This window comes from Pinus tabuliformis, chromosome 4_1 (assembly GCF_031772625.1).
Source record: "Pinus tabuliformis cultivar Carrire ecotype Pingquan chromosome 4_1, CPIR1, whole genome shotgun sequence".
Lineage (NCBI taxonomy): Eukaryota > Viridiplantae > Streptophyta > Pinopsida > Pinales > Pinaceae > Pinus > Pinus tabuliformis.
Genome location: NC_142303.1, coordinates 152,565,641 through 152,590,225, shown reverse-complemented (window position 1 = coordinate 152,590,225; position 24,585 = coordinate 152,565,641).

The following is a 24,585-nucleotide window of genomic DNA, read 5'->3' as shown; positions in this document are numbered from 1 at the left end:
TTGGGAAAGGTCAGGAGGACTCTGAGATGGTTCCAGGGGATCCCTAACATCACTCCACAGAAGTTCACAACGTTCAGGTGCCTGGAAACCGTGTTTGCAAGCTTCTACAGGATGTCTGCAGGGGATCCTACAGGAAGCTCGGGATTTCTACAGGAAGTCTGCTAACTTCTACAAGATGTTCTGCAGTCGGAGTTTTGGGTGATGGAGGAGTGAATGAGTTGTATGGATGGATAGGTAAGATGAGAGAGGAGCTTGTGATGGCCTATGGACAGAGAAATGATATGGAGAAGGGGTGTGTCAAGCTGGTTGGTCGATAGAAGGGTAGAGGCAAATGGAAGGCCAAAAAGATAAAACAACGTGGATAACAGAAGAGTTGGTGGGCAAAGGATCTAGCTGCGAGGTAAGGAGATGGCTTAGGGACGACTGAGGAGGATAAGGAAGTGTTGAAGTGGTGCTGCGCAATGTAAATGAAACAAATCACCTCTGTCTTGCACAAAACCGAGAATTCATCATCCTATTCTATCTGTTTTATTAAAAATTAAAGAACAACGATGTAAGTTAAGAGAGAAATCGTGCATGGAGCTGAAACAAGGGGTTATTGCTCAAGATCTAACTGCATGGATACTTCTACCAATGGAAATATGACTTTAAAGCTTGCATGAACATATAAGACTGCGTTTTTTTGGTGGTTGGCATGGTCTACACCCCCAATCTCTAAACAGAGGTGGTAGTGAGTGCACGATCAACCTTTTCTTGGAGCTTTGATGAATTCTAATCCTCCTACTCTAATCTAAGTTGCTGAAAGCACTTTATCCAGAAACTAATACTACTTAATCACATCAAGAAAATTGAATCAGCAGACTGTGTTTTCCAAATGCATGTCAAGGCAAAGAAATGAAATGCTGAAAGGAAAGACAAGTAACAATACAAAGAAAATGAGGTCTATTGCTCTCAGGTTGGGCCCTAACCTAAGAGCTATAGCTCCTCTAAGAACTCAGAATTGAATCCAAATCTACCTGCCTTTTATTAAAAGATCATAATCATGAGTCTAACAACATGCCAAAATTGGCTTACAAAGAGCAAAAACAGAGCTACAGCTCGTGATTCAAAATCTACAACAAAGGTTCAAGAGTCCTTATCGAAGGCTACAACCTCAATATTTATACATGATGAGGGCCAAGCTGGCCTCCTCAATTAGTGGGGCTTGGCTGTCCAACTAAAAGTAAACTGTTGTTCCCGTAGAATCCGTTGGCTGCCTTCTAGCTCGGTGGTGATAGTTGTTGGAGCTCGGAGTTGGGGTGGAGATCACGAGGAAGGTCATTCAAGGCTGTGGACAACCTCCCTATAAACCCGCAATGCCACCTTGGCTGTCTCCTTGTCTCCATCTGCGTGGTCTTTGCTCCATTTAATGTAAAAAAACCTGAAATCATCATGTATTAGCCACATAGGCATAATGACTGCCCTTCTTCCTACAAATAACACGAATATATTAAGAAATGATGCATAAGTGATAAAAAATGAAGGGTTGAGCAAGGTAAGTAGGCCAAATGAGCCCAAATTGTTACCAAAAATTGGGGCTCATCATCACCCCCCAGCTAAAATATTTGCTCATCCTTGAGCAACTAGTCCAACTCTTCATCCTTCATTGCCTTTACTGCTACCCTTACATCCCAAGCCTCTGTAGTAGTGTCCTCCTTGCTGATATGAAACCCAGCCCTTCTGTTTACCTCTTCCCACTGTTTATTATCATCTTTCTCTGTGCTGCCTTCCATCAATCCTAGCAGCAGTGGTGGGCTGAGTTTAAGGCCAATCCAGCTGGCTTGGAGGTTTTACATGGATTTCTTATAGAGGGCTACCCGTACCAGAGCTTCCCTCATCCGAGTTGGGGTATGGTACTCTCGTATTTTCAGACTGTGTACCAATGTATTCCATCTGCGTGTGCATGCTTGGACAGCGTTGTCTCCTAACAGTCTCTCCATGTCCTCAAAATGAGCTATGGCTTGGGCCTGTTGATCCATATATCTTAATGAAGCTTGAGGGTCAGTGGACAAATGTTGGTGTGCCGAGATTAGTGCAACTGGATCCCCTGGTTCTGGTCTGATGAGCAATGGCTCGTTCAGCTCTCGGTTCATGATTGCTTCAGCTTCTGCTGCTCTTTTGTCCTCATGGTTCAGCCATGAGGCAAATGCCATTAATTGCATATCTCCCAAGGCCGTATTGGGATCCCATGAAACTACATTAGGCAGGGCCAGATTATGGAGGTAGAACTCCGCTAATTTGGCCCTATCCTCTGATGAGCTAGTACTGCAAACTTCAGTGAATTGTTGCGGGTCTTGGAGCTGAGAGATACCTCTTTGCGCCAAGGTATTGATTTGGAATTGCAGCCATTGGTCTTTCAAGTACAAGCCATAGGATTTGGCCGGCTTCCTGCATTGGATAGCATCCATGGCCCAGCTGGCCATGCAGGCCAATTGTGCTCTTTTCTGCTGCAGCTGTTCTCTGAGAGCTTGCACCTCAATTTGTGCTTGTTGTTCTGCTTCCTGTAAAAGTGTGGTTGGCTCCCCAAGGCCGGTGTTCAGTTCCTTTTTGCCTTGCTGTTCCTCTGTGGTGTCCTTGGAGGATGTACCTGTCCCTGCCCTTAGCTCCTGTAGCTGCAATCTCAGCTTCTGGTTTTCTTCCTGTAGGAACACGCGTTAGCAATTTGCCACGTGTTTAGCCATGGACAATTCACTTCTGGCCTCCTTGAGCTGCTCCTGTAAGGGACCTATGTCCGCCACACCCTTTGACTTGGCTATTTTCATCCACGTGTGTGTACGGACTCTTTCTTCCTCTAATGCAAAAAACAGTGGCACAGTAAATTTCTGAGGTATAATTTTGGCAGCCTCTAAAAAGTTGTAATATGAACTCAGACTTGGCTGAGGGCTGGGCTCTGGTATATGCTCTTTCTCCACTTCCTTTGGTGGCTCTACTTCACCCTCCCTTGGTGGTGATAAGGGTGCTTCTCCTTCCATTCTCTCAGTTTCTTTAAGCCTGGCTAAAGTTTCCTGTAGAGCATCTTCAGCATCCTGTAGCCGAGCTTTTTCAGTCAATTGGTCTAACTTTTCTTGCCACGTAGTTTTCTTCGGGCTCCCCCTCTCATAGGTGACTGATATCCTTGAGGGGGACCTTTCCTTGGGCGAAGAAGGGGCATCTTCAATGATGATCGGGCTGCTCGACGGAGGCTGTGGCTTGCCCGTCTTTATTCTCACACTTCTTCGAGCTTTAAAATATAGAGGGGTCTCCCTCTTTCTCTTCTCCTTTGGCTTAGGAGGTGTGCTGAGGGCGGCCAGCACAGCTGCTGCCTCCCTTTCACGAATGTCAGCTTTCTTCTCTTTGGGTTTCACTTTTTCGGGGCTTCCTGTAGAAGACCCTGTTTTAGTCAATTTCGGGCTTCCTGTAGAAGACCCTTGTTCAGTTAATTTCGGGCTTCCTGTAGAAGCCGGTTTCGGCTTTCCTGTAGAAACAGGTGTCACCGCCTTGGTTTGCTTTGCTGCATGAGTTTTGCTTTTTGACTTGGTTGCGGTCGCTGTCGAGGCACTTTTTCTAATGTGGACCTTCTCAGCCTTGTCCACTCTGCCTTGCAACCTTTTCTCTCTTGCTGTCAAGATGGGTGTGTCATCTTTCTCTTTGGCACCCTTTGTCTCTAGTTTCTTCTCTTGCTTTTTCTTCTGCTCCGTGGTCGTGGTCTTCTGGCCTGTTTCTTTCTTTCCCGCGGGCACTGACTCTTTCTCCTCACTGCTAGATGAACCAAGCTCTTCGGTCAGCATCTTTATATCCCCATCCTTTGTCAAATTTCTGAAGGCTTCCCATGAGAGAGGAACCTTGTATGTGTGGAGCGCATCCTCCACGAGAAGTTTGATCAGTCCATGGTGGGCTACCTGGTCTGGTGTGCCTTCTTTCAACTTGGTGGCACACTCAATCAGAGACTGTAATAGAAAGTAGGGGAGACTGAGATTGTTTTCTACAGGTAGATCCATCTGGTGCCTTAATTCAGTGAGTAACCGAAAGTGGTACCCGTATACAATGCTAAAACGGCCTTCGCAGGTGATGTACTTCATAATTTGCAGGCTAACTTCATTCCACGGTGGCAGTAAACTGGTTCTACGAACCCCATTTTTGTCTTCTGAGAATTCCTCCTCTGGTGGAAAGAATTCTTTCTTAGCCTGTTGGCCCAATTTCCTTTCTTCTTTATCCCATGGTAATCCCATTGGGAGCTCCGTAACCCGGCTGATGAATTGTGGGGTGAGTTTGAGGTTTAAACCCCTGAAGTTAACGGTGGCCAATGTTTTAGATTTCGGCCTCAGAGCTTGCAAAAACTCTTCTGCCACTTCGTCGTCATAGCCCTGCAATTTGTCACAGAAGGATATCCATTGCGCTCGTGTGAAGAGCTCCACCACCTCAGGATTTTCTCTTAACTTCGTTGAATCAGTGGGTTCCCTTCTGATGAACCCACCCGGCATGGTGAAAAACTGCTGCGTTAGTTGGAGGTGGCGAATGCGGAAGAAATTTGGCCTACTGGGATAGAGCGTAGAATTACGCTTCTGTCATGCATATAATCCACGAAGCTTATCTCTTGAGGACCTTAACACAGCTTAATTACACTGACATCCTGTAGGACGACAGTTCATGCACGGCAGACAACATTTGCAACAATTTTCTACGACCAGACTGTAGACGACGATTCTGCCACCCTCAAAAACCAATTGCATGGAGAGTTCAGGCTTACCTTTTTAATCCGCCACCTTTTGACGTGAGGAACCCGACTTCCTGTAGAAACAGCTTTCCTGTAGGAGCAGCGCGCGATCTCTGGGGGATACTGCAGTGGGTCTGCACTCTTGGTGTTGCTTCATAGGCGTTCTGATGGCCAAAGACTCGGAGTATCGAGCTGCAGAGGGATCTGGATGATCACTCGAGTCTCAAACGGTGAATGATAAATGCATGGGGTGGAAATCTAGCCGATTAGATTTGAATCGGCGGAATCCGTGGCGCGGGGGTGAGCTGTCCCTGCCGGACCGTTGGACGACGTCATCCCATCATTTGCCTGCGAGTTCCCTTACTGCCGCATCATTCCCCGCAGATCCGCCGCCGTCTCTTCTGTTAAACTCGTTTTTTTCGACAGGATTGCTCTCACGTGTGTACTGCCCGTTTCTTTTGCCACGACCGCCACCCAAACATCCGACTAGACCATTAACTGATTGACGTGGCCAGTCGAATGGCCATACAACCGCTCAACCCATTCACTTCACACTTGCAAACATTTTCAAAGTAAAATTCATGCAATTCGATGGAAGAAAGGGTCGAGACACTTACCTGTGCGGCCGCAACGCGATTTTTCGGTTCTTGGACGATGATGAATGGATTTATTTGCTGCTGGTGGATTTGCACAGGTCCGGAGGTTCATATTCACAGGCTGCTGACGATGGATTTGATGCTTCGGCTGCATGCGCCCGCGTTTTCATTGTATATGGCAAGCGCTGTGAATGGTGTGCACTCTAGCGGGCTTAACTGTTACGGGACTCCTGCAGGATGTCCTGTAACAGTTTTTCCTCTTCGGGTGCATGCTGCACGACGAAGGCAATGGCCCCACGATCACGCTCACAGAGCTCATGGATGGCTGGGATGGATATGGTATGACATCTCAGCGTTTTTCCATCTCAAAAATTGCTTTTCTCTTGATAACTCAATGATTTGCTTTGATGGTGCAGGTAACTTCATTGCATGTCGACAGGGATGGTAGAAAGAGGTGACAACAGTGTATAAGGGTGACAACAGTAGCTTGCATGCGTCCAAACCGATCCTTGGTCGTTATATCTCCTCATAAAATGAATTCTGGGCCGTCCCGAGCTTCTACAGGAAGTTTCCTGTAGAAATACAGAACTTCCTGTAGAAAGTTTGCGTTTCCTGTAGAAAGTCTGCACCTTCCTGTAGAAAGTCTGCATCTTCCTGTAGAAGACTCAAGCCGTGATGAAATTGTGCACATACCTTGGAGAAAATGAGTATTCTTGGAGGAGGTGCTGGTGAGGTCTCCTGGCAGCATGATAAGGATCTTTGGCTTTGCGTTAAAAGACCTCCTCTCCTTCATAGAACACCTGCAACCTGCATGCATTTTCACATTATAAACTTGTTGTCCTCGCCTTTTTTGCTTATTGTTTTTTCTTTTTTCTCTTTTTTTTTTTTGAAAGATAACAGGGGCACCTCAATGAGGTTTTCACCCTTGCCATCTGCCTTAAGCGCCTCAGAGAGGTTTTCACTCAAGGATCTTTTTTTTAAATCTCTTTTTTTTTTTTTGAAAGACAATAGGGGCGCCTCAATGAGGTTTTCACCCCTACCACCTGCCTTGGGAGCCTCAGAAAGGTTTTCACCCAAGGATCTTTATTATTTATTATTATTTTTTTTTAGATCTTTCAGGGTATGCCCAAAGCAGAGGCAGAACCCTTCTCTATGACCAACACTGACTTCTCCATAGTTTTGATGAACTCTTGCCTGGAGAGAGGTTTCCTGTAGATCTTCAATCGATGCCCATTGACAAGCATGGGGATGGCTTCCTCATCAATGGTCCGAATAAGAACAGATCCATTGTCATGACATTTTTCCACTGCATATGGTCCCAGCCATCTGGTTCTCAGCTTCCCCTTGAAATCTTTGTACCTGGAGTCATACAACAATGCCCAATCTCCTGGCTGGAATTGCTTGTCATTGAGGTGTTGGTCATGCCACACCTTTCTCTGAAGTTGAACCACTTCCGAGTGAAGGAGGGCCTGCATTCGGTGCTTGTCCAGTCCATTCAGCTGCAATAACCTTTCTTGTTGTGCATGGCTGAGATCTAGGTCCAGCTGAGCTGCCATCCTCAAAGTGTTGTATTCAAATTCAATGGACAGCAAAGCTTTCTTCCCATAGACCAGCTCATAAGGTGTGAAGCCGGTGGTGGTCTTCCAGGTGGTGTTGTAAGCCCATGTGGCCTCAATCAGGCGATCCGCCCAATCTTTCCTACTGCTGCTCACCACCTTAGTCAAAATCCCTTCCAATGCTCTGTTGGTGACTTCCACTTGCCCATTTTCCTGTGGATGATAGGGGGTGGAAGTCCTATGCTTGATTTTGTGATGAGCTAGTAGGTCTTCAATTAGGTTGGATGTGAACTGGCTCCCTTGATCGGTGACCAGCTCTCTTGGGTAGCCAAACTTGTAGAAGATGTTTTCTCTTAAGAACTCGGCCACCTTCTCTTCTGTTGCTGCTTTGATTGCTTTAGTCTCTGCCCACTTTGTCAGGTAGTCAGTGCACACAATGATGTAAGACCTTTGCCTCGAAGGAGGGTTGATTGGACCCACAAAATCCATACCCCACTTCTCAAATGGCTCAAGAGTCACTTGAGGTTGGAGAGGCATCTCATCCCTTTGAGTCGGTTTCCCCATTCTTTGGCATTGGTCACATCGGCTGATATATCTTCTGACATCTTGATGAAGTGTGGGCCAATAGTAGCCCGCCTGCAGGATTTTGAAGGCAGTCCTCTTTGCTGCAAAATGTCCTCCACAAGGCCCATCATGACAGGTGAGGAGGATATCAAAGACTTCCTCCTCCCTTACACAACGCCTTAAGATCTGATCAGGGCCAAGCTTGAACAGATTGCCCCCGATCCAAGTAAATGAGGCACTTTTTCTGATGATTCTGCTCTTCTCTCTTGAAGATAGGTGCGGAGGGAACTGTGCTGAAACAAGGTAGTTTGCTATATCAGCAAACCATGGAGAGAGTACTGAGATAGCAAACAGATGTTCATCGGGCATCTGGTCATCCACTGTTCCATCCTCATCTGCAGACAAATCCAATCTAGATAAAAAGTCAGCAACAACATTTTCTTTACCTGGTTTGTCAACAATGGTCAAATCAAACTGCTGCAACAAAAGTAACCATCTAATAATACGAGCATTCACATCTGGTTTATTCATTAAATATCTAATTGCAGCATGATCCGTATGTACAAAGGTTTGATAGCCAGTAATATAATGTCGGAACTTGTTCAGTGCATGGACCACAACCAAGAATTCTTTCTCGGTTACAGTGTAATTCAGTTCGGCTTTGGACAAGTTTTTGCTAACAAAGTAAATGGCATATGGAAGTTTTTGTTCAACTTGTCCTAAAGCTGCCCCTATGGCTTTGTTCGAGGCATCAGTGTGGATGTGGAAAGGTAGGGCCCAGTTTGGACCTCTCAAGATTCGGGCTGACACCAACTTGTCCTTTAATTCATTCAACGCCCTCTGACAATCGTTAGTCCATTTAAACTCCACATCTTTTTCCAACAGGCCAAACAATGGCGAGGCTAGCTTGCTGAAGTCTTTAATGAATCTCCTGTAATATCCTGCTAATCCTAAGAAACTCCGAACATCCCTTACCTTTTGGGGAGGTGGAACCTTCTTGATGAGAGCAATTTTGTTAGGATCCACTTGTAACCCTTGGCAAGAAATGGTATGGCCTAGCACGGTCCCTTCAGTCATCAGGAATTCACATTTTTCAGGACTAAGGGACAGGTTCATCTCAATGCATTTGGTTAGGACCTTTCCCAGATTGGACAATGCTTCCTGGAAGTTGGACCCATAAGGAGTGAAGTCATCCATATAGATTTCCACCGCATCATGGACCAGCTCCGAGAAGATGCTCAAGACAGCTCTCTGGAAGGTAGCAGGAGCATTACATAGCCCAAAGGGAAGAACTCGGTAGGCAAAGGTACCCCAAGGACAAGTGAAGGTGGTCTTATCTTGGTCTTCCGGGCTGATTTGGATTTGGTTGTACCCGCTAAACCCGTCCAGGAAAGAGAAGAACTTCTTTCCTGCCAGTCCATCCAACACTTGATCTATGAAAGGTAGAGGGAAATGGTCTTTCTTGGTAGCTTTGTTCAGTTCTTGGTAGTCCACACAGATTCTCCATTTCCCATTTTTCTTGGGAACCAACACCAGAGGGGACACCCATTCACTATCTGAGATGGGGTAAATGAATCCGGCATCCAGCAGTTTTTGCAATTCTTCCTTGACAATGTCCTTAAGGGCTGGATTCATTCTCCTCTGAGGTTGCCTAACCGGTTTACAATCCTCTTTGATGTATATGTGATGGGTACAAACCGAAGGATGGACTCCTTTCATCTCCTTATAGCTCTAAGCAAAAGCATCTAAATGGCTGGCCAACAGGCTACACAACTCCTTTTCCTGGGAAGGAGATAGGGAGGAGCTGATCTTTAACGTTCTCTCAGGGCCGAACTCCACATTCTTGACTCTGGGAGTGACAGGGTTGGTGGCACAAAGGTCCACTAAGGTGCTGACTTGGGCGTCCTCCACCAATTTCTCTAAGGATAATGCACTGGAAGGTGGATTCTGTATCAAAGTCTCAATCAAGTCATCCATGGTTGGGGGGTCTCTTCTAGTGGTATCTAGGGTGCACAAAGGTGCTGAGTACACCTCATCCTCTTCTCCTTCCTCCAACCACAGTGGTAAGTCATGCTCTAAGGAGGGTTGGGCAGGAGGGTATAGGACTAGTTGCTTGGACATAGGACCGTTTTTGATGGTCATTTTTCCTGCACGGCAACTTATGTAAGCATCTGCAGTGGCTAACCAAGGCCTTCCCAAAATAAGAGGATATCCAGTAAGCTTTGCCTTGGGTTGCAGAACCAAGAAATCTGCAGGGTATTCCCAAGAGTCGACAGAGACCAAGACATCCTCCACAATCCCTTCGGGAGTCACGGTGGAGCGATCTACTAGTTGCAGGACTGTCGAGGTCTTCCTCAAGGAACCCTGAAGATTGAGTTTGAGCATGGTATCCCTGGTCATCACATTAATGGCAGCCCCCAAATCAATCAAGGTGTGAGGTATGATGGTGCCATTGATGTGGACATCTACTACAGGACTCCCAGGATCTAGATACTTTGGGCAGATGACTTGTCCTAACATAAGGTCAGACAGTTGTCCTAAGACATTGATGGTTGAAGCATCTCTCTTTCGCCTGCCTGGGTGTTTGAAACACCTTTCCTTAACCAGTTTGTTGTATATTGGCACATCCTTGATGGCTTGGAGAAGTGGTATTTTCACACACAACTGCTTGAGCTCTCCCAGAAGCTCATCCTCCTCTGGGTTGGGTTGTGTGGTGGCTGTTAGTCTCTCAGGAAAGGGTGGAATAGCCTTTGGTTCACTTTCCTGTTTGTCCTCCTCGTCCTCTGGGGGAGGAGGTTGGCGATCCGGAAGAGTCTTTCCAGATCGAAGATTGATCTCCTGGATCTCCACAGCATAGGTAGGGCATGATGTTTCCCCAGTGTATACCTGCTGGGCCTGTCTATTGTTGGGGTTCAGGTTCGGTTGAGCAGGCATTTGAGGTTGCCTTGGAGGAGCAGGAGGTAATGGTTGAGGTTGAACTGGTGGTGGAGGCAAAATGGCGGGAGGAGTGTTGTACTGGGGCCTCCACCCCGACTGAGGTGCATTCCACTGAGGCTGTGGCTGGGCATGTGAATGATATGAATGAGTAGTGGGTTGAGTAGGGTACTGAGGTGGATAAGACCATGGAGGAGGCATAGACCAGGAAGGATGAGCAGGGGGACCCCAGCAAGGCATAGGAGTCGATTGGTTGGGGCTGTAATAAGCTTGAGGTGCCCCTTGCATCCCTTGCTTGTAAGGTCTAGGTCCTTGTGGCCTCCTTTGGTTGAGGAAATAGAGAGGTTCAGTGGGAGCTTCTGTCCCTTGGTACATAGCTTTAAGCCGAGGTAAGGTTGGACATTGATTTGTGGGATGGTCCTCCTCACAAACGAAGCACACTTCAACCGAATGCAATGGGCATTCGTTCTTAGGGTGTCTCCTTGTACATCTAGGGCAGAAGATAGCCAAGGCCCTCTCAGCTTCTTCCTTCTTCTGCTGGATCCTGAATGTGTCCAGTTGCATGGCGATGGTCTGTCTCACCTCACTCTTAAGATCTTCTAATTGATTTGCAAACTCATGCTTGGAGAAAGGGATACCAGGTGAGAGGAGGTTTCCTCTACCTCGTTTTCGGGCTGCCCTAGAGTGGTTTCTGAACACAGTCTTGATGTCCTCATAAGGCAGTTGGTAAATATCTCCCCCAGCTAACATGTGAAGGGTATCTAAAAGGTCTTCAGGGACTCCTCGGAGCAGGACCAACTTGAGGGATTCAGGGTCAAGTGTGCACCTGGCCCGCTTATAGCTAAGTTGGAACCTCTCCTCATAATCCTCTAAGGACTCATCATTTCCCATGGTCATCTGAAAGATTTCTCCCTTGGTTTCCTTGGACCTACAGTAGTCCCGGTACTTGGTATTGAAAGCTTGCTGCATCTGAGCCCAAGTGGTGATACTATTCCCAGGTAGGCCCATGAACCAGCGTAATGCTGCATCCTTAAGGGTTGAAGGGAAGAGTTTCAGCTTCTGCTCATCTTCAGTATAGTCATAGGTTCTACAAAGGACAGCAAACTCAAACAGGAAGGTATCAGGATCTTCAGTAGTCAGTCCATGGAAGTGAGGTAGAGCGGAGGGACTAATGTTTTTCATTTTCATGTCTCCATTGGTTTCTCGGATGGGGAAGGCACCTTATATTCTCTTATCTTCTCCTCTATTGTCAGCCATAGCTTCAGATGGGATGGTCTCTAATTCTTCTTCTGCTATAGGATCTTCGTATATCTCAGGAGGTTCACCTATAGGTTCTTCTGGATCACTGTCACCGAAGAAGAGAGAAGGGTGACTCAGTGATGTGGTGGGGGTGTTGGGTAGGAATTTGTCTGTTTTATCTCGATTCCTACGAGGCATGAAATGGAAAGACTTTTTTTTTTTTTTATTGCTTTTGTTTTTCTTTGGTACCTGCAAAACTGAAACAGATTGATCTACAACTAACTATCTTGCTGAAATAAAATGCAGAATTGAAATGAAAGCAGGAAAGAACTAATCTACTTTACTCAAATGGGATTGCAGGAATGGAAATGCTAGTCTACGCTTGCAGAATTGAAAGGCTAATCTATGCTTGCAAAATCGAAATTGCGGAATTGAAATGCTAGTCTATGAAAGCAGGAAATGTCTATGCTACTTTTGCAGAATGGAAATGAAATAAACTACTTGGCAGAAGGCGAGAGTAAGAAAACAGAAGAAAAGCAACAATTATTAATACTCTGACTCTTCCCCAGCAACGGCGCCAAAAAGATGGTGGGCTCCAGTATTGTAGCAAGGATGCTACAACTCTTGGAGCTCCCTTCTCTAATTTTATCAACCCGGTAGTTCGTAACAAACTTGGAAGCGACGGTGCTGTATGCACAAGTACTAGCTCTTGTCGCAGTTGTCACTTGGTCAGCTGGCACAAGTCCACTAGGGCTTAAGCCAACTTCTATATGTTCTCAGAAGAAGCTTTTTAAGTGATGAACGAAAGCTATCTCAAAGGAAATTAACCTACTTTGCAAGAATGAACTGAAAGCCAACAAAGCATGGAAACCCTAGTAAACCCTAATCTGACTAGCTTAATCCTTATGATGCAATGGTGTGAATGCAACTTCTAGAAATGATGCCATTACTTCTAGTGAGAGGAGATGCATGAGTTTAAACTACTTTCATCTGAAGAGAACATGTTTTTGTATTTTTTCTCAAATGGTCGGAGTTATTATGACTGTGCTTCTTACTGGGTCTTGACTGTGCATGGGTAGTTCAAGGGGAGGAAGGCTTGGGAAAGGTCAGGAGGACTCTGAGATGGTTCCAGGGGATCCCTAACATCACTCCACAGAAGTTCACAACGTTTAGGTGCCTGGTAACCGTGTTTGCAAGCTTCTACAGGATGTCTGCAGGGGATCCTACAGGAAGCTCAGGATTTCTACAGGAAGTCTGCTAACTTCTACAGGATGTTCTGCAGTCGGAGTTTTGGGCGATGGAGGAGTGAATGAGCTGTATGGGTGGATAGGTAGGATGAGAGAGGAGCTTGTGATGGCCTATGGATAGAGAAATGATATGGAGAAGGGTTGTGTCAAGCTGGTTGGTCGATAGAAGGGTAGAGGCAAATGGAAGGCCGAAAAGATAAAACAACGTGGATAACAGAAGAGTTGGTGGGCAAAGGATCTAGCTGCAAGGTAAGGAGATGGCTTAGGGACGACTGAGGAGGATAAGGAAGTGTTGAAGTGGTGCTGCATAGTGTACATGAAACAAATCACCTCTGTCTTTCACAAAACCGAGAATTCATCATCCTATTCTATCTGTTTTATTAAAAATCAAAGAACAACGATGTAAGTTAAGAGAGAAATCGTGCATGGAGCTGAAACAAGGGGTTATTGCTCAAGATCTAACTGCATGGATACTTCTACCAATGGAAATATGACTTTAAAGCTTGCATGAACATATAAGACTGCGTTTTTTTGGTGGTTGGCACAGTCTACACCCCCAATCTCTAAACAGAGGTGGCAGTGCACGATCAACCTTTTCTTGGAGCTCTGATGAATTCTAATCCTCCTACTCTAATCTAAGCTGCTGAAAGCACTTTATCCAGAAACTAATCCTACGTAATCACATCAAGAAAATTGAATCAGCAGACTGTGTTTTCCAAATGCATGTTAAGGCAAAGAAATGAAATGCTGAAAGGAAAGACAAGTAACAATACAAAGAAAAGGAGGTCTATTGCTATCAGGTTGGGCCCTAACCTGAGAGCTATAGCTCCTCTAAGAACTCAGAATTGAATCCAAATCTGCCTGCCTTTTATTAAAAGATCATAATCATGAGTCTAACAACATGCCAAAATTGGCTTACAAAGAGCAAAAACAGAGCTACAGCTCGTGATTCAAAATCTACAACAAAGGTTCAAGAGTCCTTATCGAAGGCTACAGCCTCAATATTTATACATGATGAGGGCCAAGCTGGCCTCCTCAATTAGTGGTGCTTGGCTGTCCAACTAAAAGTAAACTGCTGTTCCTGTAGAATCCGTTGGCTGCCTTCTAGCTCGGTGGTGATAGCTATTGGAGCTCAGAGTTGGGGTGGAGAACACGAGGAAGGTCATTCAAGGCTATGGACAACCTCCCTATAAACCCGCAATGCCACCTTGGCTGTCTCCTTGTCTCCATTTGCGTGGTCTTTGCTCCATTTAATGTCAGAAAACCTGAAATCATCATGTATTAGCCACATAGGCATAATGAATGCCCTTCTTCCTACAAATAACACGAATATACTAAGAAATGATGCATAAGTGATAAAAAATGAAGGGTTGAGCAAGGTAAGTAGGCCAAATGAGCCCAAATTGTTACCAAAAATTGGGGCTCATCAACTACAAACCCTAAATAGATTAATTCTTCTTTCATAAAACTACATTTCTTCAGATTTATCAACAGTTTCTCTTTCTACGGAGTTCTTAGAACCAACTTAAGATGCTCCAGATGTTCCTCTTTGATTGGATTGACAACTAGAATATCATCAAGATAAATAATGACAAACTTGCCTACATATTCCTTCAAGACTTCATTCATCAATCTCATGAATGTGCTGGGTGCATTAATGAGTCCAAAAGGCATCACTAATCACTCATACAACCCACTGTTTGTTTTAAATGCAGTCTTCCATTCATATCCTTCTCTAATCCTTATTTGATGGTATCCACTCTTCTGATCTATGTTAGTAAAATACTTTGACCCACTTAAACAATTCATCAAATCATCCATGCGTGGTAAAGGAAATCTATACCCGATAGTAATCTTGTTTATGGCTCTGGAATCAGTACACATACGCCATTCACCTCATTTCTTTTGACTGAGTACTGTTGGTACAACACATGGACTAAGACTCTATCTGATTAATCCCTTATCCATCAATTCTTGCACTTGTCTCGCAACTTCAGCATTTTCTTGAGGAGTTAACCTATATGCTGCTTTATTTGGAAAACTTGCTCCAAGTATTAGATCAATGTGATGACTAAGACTCCTGATTGGTGGTAATGCATTTGGTAAATCATCCACAATAATATTAGTAAAATCATTCAACAGATTTTTGATTTCTTCAAATAAATCATCTAAGTTTGTGGAAGTCAAAATTACCTTAGGTCTCCTTATGACAACAAAATGTATCTATTCATCCTTCTTGACTTCTTGCAGCAATTCTTTCCCACTTATCAGCATAACATTGTTTCCAGGCGCTTCTTTGCCTGCTTCCTCCTTCAATGGCAACAATGTGTGTTTATTTCCATCCTTCTCTAAAGTGTAAGTGTTTCTTCTTCCATCATGTATAACTTTTCGATCAAACTACCAAGGTCTTCCCAGCAATACATGGCATACATCCATTGGCATTACATCACATAATACCACATCCTTATAAGTACCAATCTGGATCTCTACCTTGCATTGTTCTGTCACAATAAGCTGATGTCCTTTTTGCAACCATGATACTTTGTAAGGAGTAGGGTGTACTGTTTTCACTAGTCCCAACTTATCCACCATTTCTATAGAAACAAGGTTATTAGCGCTTCCACTGTCAGTTATCACTTTACATCATTTTCCTTTGGACTTGCATGTAGTTTTGAATAAACTCTTTCTTTGAGCTAGTTCTCCTGTCTCTTTCTCTGCTTTAAACAATACCCTTTTTAAGAACAAGGATTCTCCTACTTTGGGTGATTCTTCCTTATTTGCAATTTGAGTTTTATCTTCCTTTGCGTCAGCCACATTCACATTCCGCTGATCTATTGTTTTATTATGAGGACAATCTCGTGATCCATGTCCCCATTCTCCACATGTATAACATTGAATTTCTCTTCCTCAGCCTCTTCCTCTGGGTGCAAATCTCCCTCTACTAAAGTCTCCTTTCTATGGTGGTCTACTACTTGAACCTCCTGCTTCACCCTAAGGGTGCTGAAATATTGATTTGTTAGTTCCCTACCTCTTCCTGAACTTTTCCCTTTATTCTTCTGATTTTGCTTCCTCAACATCTTCTCCTCTAGCTTCAAAGCTTCTTGATAGGCATCTTCAATTGTCTTCAGACTCAACAAACTGATTTCATCCTGTATGTCATATCTCAAGGCATTGATGTATCTGGCTACTTTTTCTACATCATCCTTTGCATGTCCTGCTCTAATGCTTAGCTTATAAAATTCTTTTGTATATTCTTTGACAGCTATTCTCTTTTGTCTCAAATTCTGTAACTATTTGAAAAGATTTAACTGATAATCTTTTGGCATGAATTTACCTTTCAACCTACTCACCATTTTATCCCATTGTTTGATCTTGGGCTTCCCCTTTCTCTCTCTAGATGTTTGTAGTTCATCCCACCAAATAGCTGCATGACCCTTCAATCTAGTAACTGCAAATTTCACCTTCTTTTTGTCATCAACCTCCTCATAGTCAAAATACTTGTCCAATGAACTGATCCAGTCCATCAATTCTTCTACATTGAGATTCCCATCATACAAAGGTATTTCCACCTTTGGTCTTCCACTTGCTTTAGCCAATATCTTGAGAAATTTGGCAGCTTCACTTTCATCCTCTTCTTCTTCCTCAGAAGATTCTTCTGCAGCACTGGCATCTCCTTCATCAGGTGCTCTCCTTTGAGCAGTTTCCATTGTCTCCATCCTTGTACGCAGGTTTCGAATCTCTTCCAGCAAAACTGCATTCGCTACAGGTCTCCCCCGACCTATGCCAGCTCCTCTCCTAGGTGGCATGTTTACTGTAGCAGACTTAATCCTTGAGCTCTGATACCAAATGTTGTGGATGGTTGATCAAATTATGTGGCAATCCACAATTAGACTAATCTTTAACTTGAAAACCAATAAGCCATGCGTTAATCCGGTTTTGTACGTGTACTTTCTTTCCGAGGGTCCCACTAAGCTGACCAAACAACATCTATCCCACTTTGACTTTTCCACTCTCGAGCACTTCAATCTGCACCCTTGATCTCACTTCTCGAGATCCAACGGATATCGTGCAATCTCGCGTGAATTCTAGCATGACCATTATTAGATCGAGAGCCCTCTTGCCCGATTACAACATTTGTCTGACCTCTGTTTCACTCCCAACCCCTATCTCTCTCTCTCAATCTCTCGCTCACTCACTCCCCTATTCCATCTGATCCCTATCATTACATTTTTTTCTCTTTTATGGATCAAATCCTATCCTAACTGCATTGACAACTTAATCTCTACTTTTATCAGTTTAACAATTAAATTCCTATTCTCAAGCTCTGAGACACACCTATTCTAACACTTATCTCCTATTCTAAAAATAATAAAATAATTTAATTATTACAATAATTGGAGTAAAGATCAATTCGAGAGATCTAACTCTCTCTACTAAAACTGATTTTGACCACTCAGGTTAATGAAATTCATCTCATGTTAGCCATACCATGTGAACATACAATCACATTGCTGGCTAAGTCTGGATGCTTCTACATCAGATGGCCCCAAGGTTGCTCGTAGGGTCATTACTTTTCTTCTTTATGATGACGATATCATTCTTCTAGCCATAAGACATGATGATCTCGATAAGCAACTTAAAATCCTCCATGATTACTGCTCCAAGATGGGTATGAATTTTAATACCGACAAGACTAAAGTCATAATAATTAAATCCAAAAATATCAACTATGATAATTTCAGTTATGATAATAATTACTTGGAGAAGGTTTCTCCATACAAATATTTAGGTATTGACATTCATCATCGGCTCAACTCGAATTGTATCATTTAGAAAAGGATTATAGGAGGCTGGAAAGCTTATTATGAGCTTGAAAACAATTATAAATTGATAGATATTTGGATATGGAGTAAAAAAAAAGTTCCTCTTTGAGACTCTCGTCACCCTTGTTATTTTATTATGGAAGTGAGGTTTGGGGTTACAGTATATCTAGAGAATCGTGGATGAAGATCGAGCTGATCCAAAATCAATTTATAATATAGCTTCAAGATTAAAGGAAATACTCTCTACCCTATCCTCTTGATTAAAGTCAGTCTTTCCCTCATTGAAAGCATGACTATGTTTAGGTATTTGATTTATAAGAAGAACCTTTACAACATGGAAGGCAATATGTTCCCAACAATTACTTCTAACTCTAGCCAAAACCCCCACCTCCAACTCAAGAAAGGTTGACATAAGGATACCAAATCTTGGCTAGACCATTGGCGAATAAAGAAAGAGGTCATCTTGGGGAATAAGGATAATATTAAAAATATTATTACTTTTGAATTTAAGGATAAGTTGTGGGATGATAAGGAGTTAGAGGGGAAAAAGAAGGTAAGGTATTATAAGGAGGTGATCAACCCCAATCTTGCTAACTAGAATTATCTTTTTGCCTTGACGAGTGTTATGAAGAAAATGATATTTCAAAGAAAAGAACTAATTCTCATGAGCTTCCAAGTGAAACTGAGTGTTGGTCAATTCCCAAAACACCTCGGGATTAAAGAGTTTGTCACCTTTTCCATACTAAGGGGGTTGAAGATAAAAAACACTCTCTCTTGGATTGCCTAGCTCTTACTCACATCCCATATTAACGAATCTTCAAATAATCTTTTACTTTATTAAGGCTAGATAAACCATATTTGTCTTAATGGACATTAATCATCATCATCATTAATTAATTATTTGTTAAAACATAAATATCAAAATTCTTTTTCATTAACTTTTAATGAATTTTAAACCCAAATCATAAAAAAGACTTGTGATTAAAGCTGTTACGTAATATCTTTTTCCCAAAAAAAAATTCAAAGCTATAATTGAGTAAAAATCATGTTAATACAATTCAATGAAAATAGTAGTGCACAGAAAAATTCAATGAAAATAAATTGATATGTAAGAGTCAGTTAGCCTATTGTTAAATTCATTAAAAATAAATAAATTGATATGTATACTGAGGTAATCAATTCTTTAAACAACAAAAAAGAGTTGATATCTATAAGGAGTTAGTTTTTGGTTTGAATTTGTTAAAATAAATTTTGGTTAAATTGTGTTTTTTTTTTAAATTCATTTTCTAATTTAAAAAAAAAAAAGAGTTGATATTTATGAGTTAGTGTTTGGTTTGAATTTGGTAAAATAAATTTTGGTTAAATTGTGTGTTTTTTTTAAATTCATTTTCTAATATATGATTAGATTTAACATTTTGAAAAATTTATTGGGCACTAGATATGCAGATTCACATGTTAAATTTTTTATTTCAACGAAAATATGACCCTCCAAAATGTAAAATAATTAAATTATTAAAAAAAATGTAAAACAATTAGATTATAAAAAAGGTGATATATATGAAAAGTTAGTTAGCCTATTAATAAATTCATTTAAAATAAACAAGAATCACGTGGAAAATGTAAAATAATTAAATTATTCAAAAAAATGTAAAACAATTAGATTATAAAAAAGGTGATATATATGAAAAGTTAGTTAGCCTATTAATAAATTCATTTAAAATAAACAAGAATCACGTGGTGGCAATGTCACTATCTGTGCTCACATGGCTTTTGTTTTTTTTTGCATAAGATTGCGGGAAACTATGGATCAGAAGAGTATAATTGGAACGAATAACTTAATTTTAAATTTTTAGAGAAATAATGAATAAATTTAAAAGATTTAATATTTAATTTAATTTTATATTTTCAATAAAATTTAAAAATTAAAATTAAAATTAAAAGTACAAGTTTAAAAGAATATGATTTAAAGGAGTTTAAAAGAGGGAAATTTACAAATTATATGAAACAATTAAATGTATAGTATCTTACAATTGAAATGTGAACTTGTTCTAGGAAAAAGTTGAATACATATATATATATATATATATATATATAACTATGGTAAATTGGTAATTTTTTGAGTAATTTAGACCAAGACTATTATAAAAAATAAATATATTATTCATATTTCTTTTTATTGAAAAAAGCACATATTTTTAAAAATCAAATTACTTTAAAATATAAATTAAAAATAAAAATAATTTCAATTTTACTTAAATTTTATGTGTTAGTGCATCAAATTTGTTCAGATTATGCCATTTCTATAAAGCGAACGTTTTGTTGAAGATGTCAGTAAAAGACATCATAATCCCTCATATCCAAGACTGTAAAACCTCCAATGAGGTTTAGGTGACACTCAAGAATTTGTATGAAATGAAAAATACAAATTGTGTGTTGTTTCCGAAAAGAAAGATTCTATCTATTAGGATGGAAGAAAATGAATCCGTTATTGCATTCATCTCACGGATTAAAGAATTGAAATACAAGTTAGGTGACATAGGGGAGAAAGTATCCAACATTGATCTCATCATGATTACCTTAAATGGCATGACGATGGATCATCAAATGTTCATTATAAGGCTTGCAGCAAGGGAGAAATATCCCTCCTTTGAAGAGTTGACAAGGATTTTGATGCAAGAAGAAGAGATAGATAAGAATCTAAAGCATCATAATGCAGATTTGGCATTGGTGGCAAAGAAGAAGTTCTTCGAAGGGAAACTGTGAGCAAGACATAAAGCGGTGGTCATCTCAGAAAATCCATTTCAAGGTATGTCATCCACCAAAAATGATCTAGGAATTAAGTGTTTTCACTATGGCAAGACTGGTCATATTGCTAGAGACTGCTATAAGAAAAAGAATGATGAAAACATACATAGACACAAGAGGCATACAGGGCATTTTTCTGGTGAATATCTGAATCATGATCTTAAATTATTTGTGTCTGATGCTGCTCTTTCTGCTAAGACTGATGAGGTTGGAACTTGGTTTTTGGATTCTGGAGCATCCACTCATATGACATGTAATAAACATTGGTATGAAAATTTTAAGGAGACCAACAATGGTGCTAACATCTACCTGGGAGATGACAAAGCATATGATATTAAAGGGTATGGATATATTCCTGTGATACTACCTAATGGTAATATCAGGCGCATCCAGAATGTCATGTATGTGCCTGGGATTAAAAAGAATTTGATCTTTGTATCCATGATTACATATCAGAATTTAAAGGTAGAATTTTTCAAAACTTATGTGTTGTAAAGGATTTGTTGGATCATCAAAATCCATTTGCATCAGGAGTAAGAGTTTGAGGCCTATATAAGTTTAATGTTATAAGCATGCCACATCAAGCTTTAACTTCAAAAACTATGACAATAGAGAATCTTTGACATCAAAGGTTTGGTCACATCAACCTTCATGATTTATTGTTGCTGCAGAAACAAGGTATGATTGATAGACTTCCTACTTTAAGAAATGAACATATTTATTGTGAAGGTTGTGCACTTGGAAAAATACACAGGGATGAATTTCCCTATAACTTAAATAGGAGAAAGAAATATATACTCGAACTTGTGCATACTGATATTTGTGGACCTATGCAAACGAGGTCCTTAGGTGGAGCTTATTATTTCTTGCTATTTATTGAGGATTGCACAAGGTATACCTCGGTATACTTTTGCTAAGTATTTTTGAGTTCCATTATTTTTAATTTTAGTTGACTATGATTGATTATACTTTATGGTTGACTTGGGTACCTAGGATGAGTATGGTTGAATTTTTGCTGAGTCTATTTGATATTAGTTGATTTTTGTAAGCATTAATAAACACAATTCACTATGTTCACTTTAGTTGACTTTAGTTAAGTGTGGTTATCTTAGATAGTTGTGGTTGACCATGATGGACTTCAATGGACTTTGGTTGATTGTAGTTGGCTACTCTAACCATGGTGTATTATAGTTAATTATGGTTGACTTTGTTTAACAATAATTAATTGTGATCCTTGGGGTTGGGGTTAATTATGGTTGAATTAGTTGGCTATGGAAAATGTTAGTTAAATTTGGTTTGCTTTTGTTTATAGTGGTTGACTGTATTGATTTAGTTAAGTCTAGGTGATTACGGTTAACTTTGGTTATTAGCTTGATTTGGATAAATAAGATTGATATAGTGACTGTGATTAATTCTATTTTAGTAGCATAGACACATAAATTAAATGGTTAGAAAATGCCAATAGGCACCAATTCATAATAAACATCAAAACACTTCTAAAATTAAAATAATCATAAAAACTTAACTAAATTATATTATTATTATTATTAGAAATAATTAATATATAAGTTCAACATATATACATCTAAAATAACATGTAAGCCTGACCTCTTAAGGACCATAAACACTGTGACATGGCTTTCCTTGAATAATAGTGATCGCTTTCCTTGAATAACAATGATGAGTCATGTTCCAGGGGATTAAGACAAGGCTGTCCGCTGTCCCCTCTGCTCTATGCTATTCAAGCATCAGTTCTTAGTTTCCAGCTTGAATTCTGCCAGCAAATCCAAATTCTGCCAGGCCTTAGAATGGTGCAGAATGTCAAAGATATAAACCATGCTCAATTTGCCGATGATACTCTGCTGCTAGGTGGAGCGAGCATTAATTCGGCCAGAGCTTTCAAAAATGAACTGGACATCTATAAGGAAGCATCCGGCAGTAAAATAAATTACGCAAAAAGTACAATCTATGGCTGGAACTGCTCAGCCAAAAATCTTGCTGACATAGCCAGGCTTCTGGAAATGAAAATCTGTCAGGACTGGGATTCCTTCAAATACCTTGGGATCCCAATTTTCAGATCCAATCCTAAAGTCGCCCACTGGATGCCCTTGTTAGACAAGTTAAAGCTCAGAATACAAGCCTGGGGAGCCTCCTGGCTGAACACTGTCGGGAAAACAATTCTTATAAAATCTGTCCTAACAAGCATGCCTCTTTATCAGCATTCCATTCTCCTTGCCCCCAAAACCTTTCTCAATAAAATGGAAGGCTTATTGAGAAGATTCCTGTGGGAAGGGGGGAAAAACAATGAAAGAAGACTTCACTTAGTAAATTGGGATACCATAAAGAAACCATTCATAGAAGGAGGTCTGCAAATGAGAGACTTGGCAGCTCAAAATATGGCTCTAGGTTCAAAAATTTTGTGGAATATTGTGGCAGGGAAAATAAGCTGGAGCAAAAAAGTACTGTGGAAGAAATACTACCAAGGTAAACGTCTGAGATGTCTGGAACTTCCACCAAAAAATTCCAAAGGTTCCCCTATTTCCAAGCTATGTAACGCAGCCCTGGAGAACTTCATTACCAACCTCTACTGGATCCCAGGCAATGGGAAGAAAATTAGAATATGGAAAGATCAGATTCTTGGAGATCAACCTCTACACCAGAAAGAAGGTCTGGCAAATATTAAACTATGGCTGCAATCTAACAATAAAGATACCCTTTGGGACATTTCCAACTGGACGGAGGATGCTGATAGAAGATGGGACAGCTGGAACCTAGGAGAGGTTCCACAACATTTGCATACAGAAGCTTCTTTACTGTTAGACAATCTGCAAGGGAAATCTCCCCTGTCTGCTTCAGCCAAGGACAAAAGAGGGTGGGGCTCCCATACAGGTACCTACTCAGCAGCTGAAGGATACAAAAGATTGATAGCTGTTCAGAACGTTCCCCCAGATCCATCGCCATGGAAATTCATATGGAGCTTCCCTTCTCTTCCAAAAATCGACTTCTTCAGCTGGACGCTTGCCCATAACAGTGTGCTAACAGGAGACAACCTGAGAAAACGGGGAATGGAAGGGCCATCTAGATGCCCTTTATGTATTTCAGAGGAAGAATCAGCTGATCACCTGATGTTGTTGTGCCCCTTTGCCAAGACAGTCTGGAAGGGGGTTCTGAGTTCACTGGCGAACAAGTTTGAGCTGCCAAGTAATGTGTCAAATCTCCTCCATGAGTGGGCCAAGCTATCACCCTTTTGCCTCAATAAAAAAAAAAATCTGTTAAAAACTGCTTGGATGTGGACCCCTAAATTCACATGCTGGAAGTTATGGCTGGAAAGGAATAACAGAATTTTTAGAGGAGAAATCTGCACAGCAAACAGCGTAATTTCCAAAATTAAAGCTATAATGGGAGAAACGATGGATGTCAAGCCAGCCTTAAGGAATGAAGCAAAGCTCGACAGTGAGGAAGAGCTCTGGCTGAAAGAATTTGGCCCTAAAAATCAATCCATCACTACTTCCCCAGCCTTTTGCCATGCAATGTGGGAAATTCGTCTAGAAGAACAGGAATTTCTAAAGTGGAGATCGGCCCTAGATGACCACTGTCTATTCTTTGACGGGGCCTCTAAAGGCAATCCAGGTGCTGCGGGTGGAGGAGGAGTTCTTCTAAAACCTGATGGCACCTGTTTATTCAGGTTTCACTGGGGTTTAGGCATCGAAACTAACAATAGAGCAGAGGCTCTAGCTTTATGGCAGGGGCTGACTCTCGCTCTCATCTGGAATATTCAATCCCTGACAGTCTTTGGAGACTCTCGGATTATCATTCAAGCTATGAATTCACATTCAAATCCATTGCAAATTCATTTGGACCATACTCTCAAGAAAATTAGACCCTTAGTGGCTAAAATTCGGAAAATATCCTTCTACCACATTCTGAGGCAGCTAAATTCTGAGGCAGATTCGGAAGCAAATCTTGGCTCTGGCAAAAGTCAAAGAACTCTTTCAGTCAATTCGGTTGATTCTCTCTGTAGTATCCCTTAATAGGCTTTTCCAGACTACTGTTCTTGAAGTTATGGGATCAGATTTTGTGACAACAATC